This window comes from Vulpes vulpes, chromosome 11 (assembly GCF_048418805.1).
Source record: "Vulpes vulpes isolate BD-2025 chromosome 11, VulVul3, whole genome shotgun sequence".
NCBI lineage: Eukaryota > Metazoa > Chordata > Mammalia > Carnivora > Canidae > Vulpes > Vulpes vulpes.
Window position 1 is genome coordinate 17,081,388 of NC_132790.1, and position 10,019 is coordinate 17,091,406.

Here is a 10,019-nt window from a genome sequence, read left to right on the forward strand (position 1 = left end):
AAGAGGCTTCAAACGTGAGGATTTATTTGAAGAGAACTCTCAGAGTGCTGTGTTTTTCTCTCTCCAGTCAAGGGGCGGGTGGGTAAAGAATATGGATCTGACATGAGGGGAGACTGACCAACTTCTAATGGCCACATGTGCTGAAGGGAAGAAATGCCCTGAGGTCGCTGGGGACTAGAGCAGAGTGTGGGGAGAGAGTACTTGGGACAATCTGATCTGAGTCTGCAGCATTGTGGGGTGTAAAGACTGATGTCTTATCCCACTTGAGGGGTGAGCAAAGGCTGAAGGACCAGACGTGGTAAGTTAAGGAGATAAGAAGGGAGAGTTAACAGAGTGAATTTGGTAAAGCAGAAGGAAAAAAGTCAGGCTTGTCAGTCAAGGTTATGAGCTGTGTTAATTTTATTTATATATTTATTTATTTATTTATTTATTTATTTATTTATGACAGTAGTAAGAAAAAATAAAATTGTTCTTTTCTTTCTATCCAAGGTAAGAAGTCTCACTTTTCTTTTCATCTCTTCCACTAATTAGCTGGGCTAGTGTGGAAAACCACTTGCTCTTTCTGGGTCTCAGCTTTCTTTTCTATAAAAGGAAGAACAGGGCTAGACTGTCTTTAAGGTAACTTCTATGACTTTCTGATTCCATGGCTGTATTTGGCTGAGCTCTGTGGTGACTCCTGGAGTAGAACAGGTTATATGGTATACATACATTCCATTACACTAGATGCTAGAAATTCAGGTCTCAAGGAGGCAGCATTATTCCCTTCCCACCCCCTCTTCTCTTAGCAAGTAGTTAAAAGATGAACTAATTTAAAAACAATTTTTAAAAATATTTTATTTATTTATTCATGAGAGACACAGAGAGAGACAGAGACATAGGCAGAAGAAGTAGGCTCCCCATTCCCAGGATCCTGGGATCACTACCCGGGGGATCATTATCTGAGCCAAAGGCAGATGCTCAACCGCTGAGCCACCCAGGCGACCCTTATTTAAAACATTTTAAAAGAAAAAGCTACCTATTGTATCACTAACCTGACACATTACTAATTATATCTTGGCACATTCCTTTGTAGATCTTAACCACTTATAAGTGTGTTTGCCCTGGGTGCAATCATTAGCACATAACTTTTTGTGTTCTTATAGCACATCAGTTCAATAATAAATTGTGCATGTCTAAGAGGAAAGCTTGGGGTGCTTCCAATTGTTGCACAATTAAGAGCAGACAAGGAAGAAGCTGGCCTTTGATAATACAGTCTTTTGGGGCACAGGACTACTCTGGTGTGGGCTCTCTTCCTACTTAAGGCCCTTCCCCACCCCCCACTTCCTGATCCTTTAGCAACAACAGGAACTCTAGAGGCCCAGTAACACTAAGCCACAGCAGCCTGTGATCTACATGACATTCACTTTGAGGTTGTTTCTGTGTTAGAAATATCAGGTGATCCATTTTGCAGACATTGCAACAGCCACCAAAGAATTAGGTCAAGCCCCTAAGATCACAGAAAAAAACATTATTAAGGGGATGTAGAAATGTGCTGGTGATTCTGCTGTTGTTAGGGTAGGAATGAGGAGATGTCTGCAGATGATCACCAAGGTGATGACACTCCACACACTTAAGTGCCAACTCTTGTGTCTCCATCCCTATGACTTTGGTTCTACTCACAGGAGCACACCTGAGTCCAGCCCCAGCAAAGTCAAGTCTTTTGAGAAGTCTTTGTACTTCCTTATCTATGCAGATAAGGAGATCACTCAGTTTGGACCTTGAGATGCTGTGTCTTATAGCTTAGTCTGGTATTGTGGAAACTTAAAGAGCAAGGTGAGAGGTAAAGAGCAATGAGGCTGGAGAAGCAGGTGGGTAAGGACTGGTTTATGGAGTCCCTGAGGCTTGCAGAGGAAGCGAAGTCTCAGATAATTTGAAGTAGGGATGAGACATACTCAGATCTATGTTTTAAAAAGATCACGCTGGTAACAGTGTGGGGAATGAAAAGGGCAAGGCTGGAGGCAGAGACCTGAGGTTATTGTGATTCTGCTAAGACATTAGCATTTCTAGAAAAGCACAGGATTTCATCATTAGAAGAGAAAAAGCACGAAATATGCAAGATGCTAGAGAAAACACTGTTCCCCTCGGAGAGTTCCACACTAAAGTATCTTTTCTGTGTGTTGCTTTTTTATTTGGCATTGAAATGTTATTATATATTTTTTTTGGCATTGAACATGTTAAAGGAGTATATGTTCACATTATTTTCTGATGATAAAAGCAATTCATACTCATTGTAAACATTTCAAACAATTCAGAAATATTTAATTTAGGAAGTAAAAGTCCTGCACAATCCCCACCCCCCCTTCAAAGTAACTAGTTAAAATACCTTTCTCACAGTGGGAAATCCCGCTCTTACCAAAGGACTTGAAATGCCTCACAACCAGATCTCAAAAGGCAATGCAATGCTCAGATTCCCTAAAGAATAAATGATGAAAGATTATTTAGAGGAGGCAAGCTGTACCGAAATAACTGGGTGAAAAAGATTAGATGCTAAAGGAGCTCATTCCCAATCATATCTTCTGCTCAAGGGTTCATTTGCCTAAAGCTACCTAGTGTACTTGGCTAAGACAGTGGCTAGTGTTTACTTGGATGGAGTAAATGAGCTCTAGAAGTTTACCTTCCTTCTTATTAACTGCTGATGTGCTGCAGTTTACTTTTGAAAAAAAAAAAAATCCTGAGGGTAAAAAGACTTTTCCATTTCTAGCAGGTCTGTTGACATGATGGATAACAACAGCAAATAATTCAGTATCTTTGTACCCATTTGTATACGTCAGATTGGGATATTAATACTCCTGCCTCCCCAGGGAGATGAAGCAATTGAGTGATTTCTTCTTGGTCACTTGCTTTTGAAATGATAGGAAGAAATTTGGATTTCAGGCCTTTTTAAGAAAACAATTGTTCATTTTAGGCAATTCTTGGAGAGTTTCTTTAGAAAGAAAGCCTTTCTTGGAAACCATCCTGGGGTTCAACAACTTTTACCATCAGAAATTCTGAACTTGGAGCACCCGGGTGTCAGTGAAGCATCTGCCTTCGGCTCAGGTCATGATCTCTGGGTCCTGGAATCAGGTCGCTCCCTCTGCCCTGCCCCTCTGCTCATGCTCTCTCTCTCAAATAAATAAATACAATCTTAAAAGAAAAGAAATTCTGAACTCTTTCAATTGCATATAACAGAAACCCAATTTAAAAAATCTTCGGGGCAGCCCTGGTGGGGCAGCCCTGGTGGCGCAGTGGTTTGGCGCTGCCTGCAGCCTGAGGTGTGATCATGGAGACCCAGGATCGAGTCCCACGTTGGGCTCCCTGCATGGAGCCTGCTTCTCCCTCTCCCTGCGTCTCTGCCTCTCTCTGTGTGTCTATGAATAAATAAATAAAATCTTAAAAAAAAAAAATCTTTGGTGAGGGGCACTTGGGTGGCTCAGTAGGTTAAGTGTCCAACTTTTTTTTTTTAAGCCAGATATATTTTTAAAAGATCACGCCTATAATAAGTAAATTATGTAATGATGGAACATCAAAAAAAGTTGATGAACAAAAGGCACATTCTAAGAGTTCAGGAGTAGAAAGAACAGAAGAGTTCTCTTTTGGTTTGATTCAAAGTAGGAGAAAAGGGAAACTGGTGCATTAAAATTATTTTTTAGGTGAAAGTTTCTATCAGTTAAAGCAGTTAACATTGGCTTCTTTCTCCCTGGTCCAAAGCAGTCTTTTCTTTCATTGGCTTCTGAGAACGTGTTTAATCTTCTGCTGTGTAGAAGTGATACATCAGGGCTACCACCAGTGCTGAGATGGCTGGGATCACCCAGTTGGTCCACTAGCTGGAATTAGAATCAACAGTAGTAATGAGAGTTTCCGAAGGCTGTTTATCTTTGCTCTGTCATCCGGATGAAGTTCCCCAATGATGTATGTTTTGGACAATTCTCTAGTGCCCCACGTCCTCAAAATTTTCAGTAGCATCCCCTCCAGCTTGTTCCCTTAATACTTCTTCCCCACTAGGATGCTCCTCCAAAAACTTGGTCAAATCGTACACCTTGTGGTGTAGGATCAACCAGATGCTCTTGCTGTGGTTGTGCTTCTGGATCTCTTCTGCTCGGCCATTTCAGAAAGCGGCGGGCCTCAGGCAGTGCAGACAGCAGCTGAGCTGGGCGGAGCTGAGCCAGTGTCCAACTTTTGATCTCAGCTCAGGTCTTGACCTCAGGATGGTGAGTTCAAGCCCTGCATTGGGAGCCTACTTAAAAGAAAACACAACAACAAAGCCAACCAATCAAAACAAAACAAACCCTAACCTGTGAAAAAAGGGAGGTTATTGTTTCATTCCTCTAAAGCATGCCAAAGGTGGAGTTGGCTTCAAGTATACAACCCACATCAATAATTATAATAGCTTTGAGAAATTCTACTTCAGTATCGGCATGATACTTGAGGAGAGGAAGTGCATTCTCAGAAGTTATGGAATAGTCATATTTGGTCATATGCATGTAAAAAAACATTGAGAGATAGTTTTCCATGACAAAGGATACCTAAAAACAGCTGTGCAGAGAGAAATAGAGATGAAGAGGACTATCAGGATCATGGTTCCTGATAGTTTTCTGGATGTTGTTTCCTTTGCGTTTGTATCCTGGTTACTTTGGAGCATTCCTGAAATACCTCCTTCTTGCCTAGTTTGAAGTGAATTTCTCTTATTACTTGTGACCCAAAGAATTGTGACTGCTGTGGGTTGAACTTTCGTGTCTCCCCAAATTTCATATGTTGGAGAATTTATCCCCCAATATGATGGTATTTGGAAGTGGAGCTTTGAGAAGTAATTAGATTTTTTTTGAAGATTTTATTTATTTACTCTTGAGACACACACACAGAGAGAGAGAGAGAAAGGCAGAGACACAGGCAGAGGGAGAAACAGGCTCCATGCAAGGGAGCCTGATGAAGGACCTGATCCCGGGACTCCGGGACCCCAGGATCATGCCCTGAGCCAAAAGCGGATGCTCAAACCACTGAACCACCCAGGCGACCCAAGAGGTAATTAGATTTAAATGAGGTGACGAGGCTGGAGCCCCCATGATGGGATAGTGCCTTTCCAAGCAGCTGGAGAGACACTAGAGCTGTCTTTCTCTGCCACAGGAGGAAGCAACATCTGCAAGCCAGGAAGAAAGTCCTTAATAGGTGCCAATTCAGGAGACACCTTGATCTTAGGCTTCCCAGCTTCCGAAACTATGAGAAATAAATGTCTGTTGTTTAAGCCGCCTAGTCTATGGTATTCCTTTATGGTAACTTGAGCTGCCTAGGACAATGATTAAGACAACTACTAGGGCAGCCCCAGTGGCTCAGCGGTTTAGTGCCACCTTCATTCCCGGGGTGTGATCCTGGAGACCCTGGATTGAGTCCCACACCAGGCTCCTTGTATGGAGCCTGCTTCTCCCTCTGCCTGTGTCTCTGCCTCTCTCTCTCTGTGTGTGTCTCTCATGAATAAGTAAAATAAAATCTTTATTAAAAAAAGGCAACTACTAAAGGAAATTAGTGATAGCATTTGCTGTATACCCTCTGATGTAGAGAAAGTATCTCTCTCTCTTTTTTTTTTTTTTTTGAGAAAGTATCTCTCTTATACTGAAACTTCCCTCTCTAAGGTCATCAATCTCTAGTTGCCAAACCCAGTGACTCTCACTCCATTTCCTTTCTTCTTCTTTTTAAATTTTATTTTTTAATTAATTTATTTTTTAGTAGGCTCCACACCCAATGTTTCTGAGATCAAGAATCACATGTTCTGAGATCAAGAGTCATAGGTGTCCCTCAATTTCCTTTCTCTGCCATTTTGACTGCCCTTGACTTCTTGAATCTCTTCTCCCTTGGTGTGTGTGATTTCCCCCTTGCATGGATTCTCCTTTTATTTTTCCAACGGCTCTTTCTTTGTACCTTCACTGTTTTCTTTTCTCTACTTGCCCTAAGGAGATCTCTGAGATTCCATTCCTAGACATCTTATCCTCTTGCTCTACCCTCTTTGCTGAATAATTTTATTCACTCCCACAATTTTCTGTCTCACTCATAGGCTAATTCCTCTGAATCATTTCATTTGTTATTCAACGCCTTAAAGTTTGCTGAGCTTTAGGTCCTAAATTTTACTTTTCTGGTGAGTATCTTCACCTACACAATAAGCAAACACTGTAAACATGTCCCAAACTGAATTTTTTCTTTCCCTAGTCTAGTCCCAAATTATTTTTATAGCTACCACTACCTCTCATATGGAACCTCTCTGGCAAGCCACACTCTCTTCCAGGTCCCTGCCCAGTCCTCTTCTCTCTCTCCTAGGCTCCCTTTCTTAGTACCCAATTTCCATTCTCACGTTCTTATCTAAATATCACCTTGTCCCAACATTCATCCTCCTTCTTTTGCCTTGTTGAACACTACTTTCCCAGAACATGTCATGCATTTTTATGATTTGCTTATGGTTTCCTTCTTTCTGGAATGCTGTTTCCCCACCTTTTCTACATAAATCCCACTCATCTTTCAAAATCCAACTCAAATGCTAATTCTTCCATGGAGCTTCCTGACACACCAGGACCCAGTATTCACTTCTTTGGGTTCCCACAAAACCACCAGAACAAGTACCATAATCCAATTGCAGTTATTGCTAGTTACATATTTTCCTTTCTCTCCTGGTAGATATGATTTTACTTTCCTGAGGGAAGAACCTATCATAACAGTGCACTGCATGGGGCACCTGGGTGTACTCAGTTGGTTTAACACCAGACTCTTGATTTTGTCTCAGGTCATGATCTCAGGGTTGTGAGATCAGCTCTGTGTCAGGCTCAATGATGGGGGCATAGTACCTGCTTGAGATTTTCTCTCTCCCTCTCTAAAAAACAAAAAACAACAGTGACTCTTCATAATAACCCTGGGATGAAACAGTCAGATGAACACAATTCAGACGCTCAATAGCATTTGTCAAATTGATTCATAGAAGAAACTAACTGAAAAAACTGAAGAGCTCTTTGACAAGGAGCAATGTAGCTTAAGGAAGACATGAATACTTTGGGAGGCTGTTCTCATGTAAATTCTTCGCTATTAAAAAATGGACTGAGAAGGTCATATGGCTGGCTCAATCAGTAGGTCAAGCATGCAACTCTTGATCTCGGGGCGATGAGTTCAAGCCCCACATTGGGTGTAGCTTACTTTAAAAAAATGGAAAAAAAATGGAGTGAGAGACAGACAATAGCAGACAGGGAAGATGCTCTCTTAACTTTTCTTGATAAGGGACTGCATTTGGTCTTTATCTTGCAAACCAGGAGGGTTTTACCTTTAAAAATTTCTGCTTCGAATAAGATGAGATTTCTTGAAATTCCTATCTTGAGAGATTTTATTCATTAAGGAAGCTGAAGAGAATACTCCGAACTCACACATACGGTTTTGATATGGGGTGGGCCCCACATATATGAGTAATTGACTTACAAGGAAATCTAAACCTATCAAGACATAAGAAGCAGTAGAGCATATTAGGTGGAAATGTGGCTCTGGAGCAGGACTGCAGGGGCCTGGATTAGGTAAATTAACTTCTCTGAGCTTCAATTCCTTCTTATGTCCAGTGGAGATTATCGTGGACCTACCTTATAAGGTTATTATGAAGATTAAATGGATTAATATATGTAAATTTCTTGAACAGGCTAGGCACCTGGTAAGCATTCAGTAATTATTAGGTGTTATTATTATTTTCAGTCACCACTGTCAACTGGGCTGGCAAATCCCCCTCTCCTGTACCTTAATTACACCCCTGGCAGATTCTATGACTTGAATACTACAATGCAATTCAATCTCATTTAAAACATCAACTCATGTTTGGTTCAAAACTCTCTACCTCACCCAATACAAGCTAGACTTACCCAGGAGAAGACTGGTTGAGTTTTCTTCTTCTTCTTCTTCTTCTTCTTCTTCTTCTTCTTCTTCTTCTTCTTCTTCTTCTTCTTTTTTTTGGTTGACTTTTTCTTTTTTTTTTTTTAAGATTTTATTTATTCATTCATAGAGACAGAGGGAGAGAGAGAGAGAGAGAGAGAGAGGCAGAGACACAGGCAGAGGGAGAAGCAGGCTCCATGCAGAGAGCCGGACGTGGGACTCAATCCAGGGTCTCCAGGATCATGCCCTGGGCTGCAGGCGGCGCTAAACTGCTGCGCCACCGGGGCTGCCCTGGTTGACTTTTTCAATCATGTTCCCACTCTAGTGCCCAGAAGGGCAGATGGATCTGGATCATGTGCTTGGGCACCTCATCCCTTTCCCAGTTCTTGGGAAGGGGTAGGAAGAGGGATGAGACAGAGCTCTACTCATATAGCTAGCCGCCGCTTGTTAGGGAGGCATCCCTGACATTCACTGCTGTGTTTCAACTTTGTACTGCTCCTTCTGTGGGCTCTGACGAAGTGTAACCTCCACCAGATGGGTGCACAGGCTCTTAATGCACATTGTTCAGTTGTATCCCAGATACCTCTTTAGTGTTAGGTTCCTACAGCTGATGCTGGAGAGGAGACTGGAAATGATACTTGATTTTGTTGTTGTTGTTGTTGTTATTGTTCTGAGAAGCAGCTTACAATCAGAATACTCTTTATTCCCACAGCACTTGCTGAATAATAAACTTTCAGGGAGGATGAGTAATAGAGCTCAGTACGGCTGAAGCAGATCACAGACCAGAAGGCCAGATGCTACTCAAAGGACTTCTGGATCTCAAGTACTTTAAAGAGAGAGACAACCCAAAATAACATTTATAGAATATCTTGCTTTAGCAAGGTACTTACATCTAAAGCTAGGTATACATTATCTATTCTTTATGATAAGGATTATTAGTTCCATTTAACAGATGAGGAAAATGAAGGTGAAAGGAATGAAATCAATTGCCATTTTCTCTGAGGGCCCTGCTTCTTACATACAAATTCCCACACTGACCCAGAAATCTAGTTTAAAGATTTCATACAAGCAATATTACCAAAATTATATTTCAGACATTTAGGATAAAGCTGTGATTGATAACATGAATTATTTATGATGCAAATATACATCTTTACTTGGTATCAACCATTACAAATATGAAGGCCATAAAATGTCTTTTTAAATTTATTTTTATTTTTATTTTAAGATTTTATTTATTTATTCATGAGAGACACAGAGAGAGAGGCAGAGACAGAGGCAGAGGGAGAAGCAGGCTCCCTGTGGGGAGCCTGATACAGAACTCGATCCTAGGACCCCAGGATCACAACCTGAGCCAAAGACAGACACTCAACCACTGAACTACCCAGGTGTCCCAAATATCTTTTTTAAAATTTATTTCAGAGAAAAAATGACCGGGGGGCGGGGGGAGAGAATCTCAAGCAGATTCCTCTCTGAGCGCAGAGCCCGACATGGAGCTAAATCTCATGACCCTGAGATCAGGACCTGAGTGGAAACCAAAAGTCAGATGCTCAACTGACTGAGCCACCAAATGCCCCAAGGCAATAAAATATCTTAATTTTTACCATCCTTATATGGTAAATTTTTACCTTCCCGGCATTTATTTATTTATTTTTGAAATTCCAGTATAATAAACATATAGTGCTTATGATTAATTTCAGGTGTACAAGATAGTGATCCAAGAATTCTATACATTACTCAGTACTCATCACAATAAGTGTACTCTTAATCCCCTTTGCCTACATTACCCATCCTCTCCCACCTCCTCTCTGGGAAGCACCAGTTTTTTCTCTAAATTTAAGAGCCTGTTTTTTTCACTTGTCTCTTCTTTTCTTTGTTCATTTCTTTTGTTTCTTAAATTCCACATATGAGTGAAATCTAATGGTATTTGTCTTTCTCTGACTTATTTCACTTAGCATTATGCCCTCTAGATCCATCTGTTGTTGCAAATGGCAAGATTTTATTCCTTTTATGTATGTATGTATGTATGTATTTATTTATTTTAAATATTTTCTTTTTATTTCTTCATGAGAGACACACAGAGAGAGGCAGAGACATAGGCAAAGGGAGAAGCAAGCTCC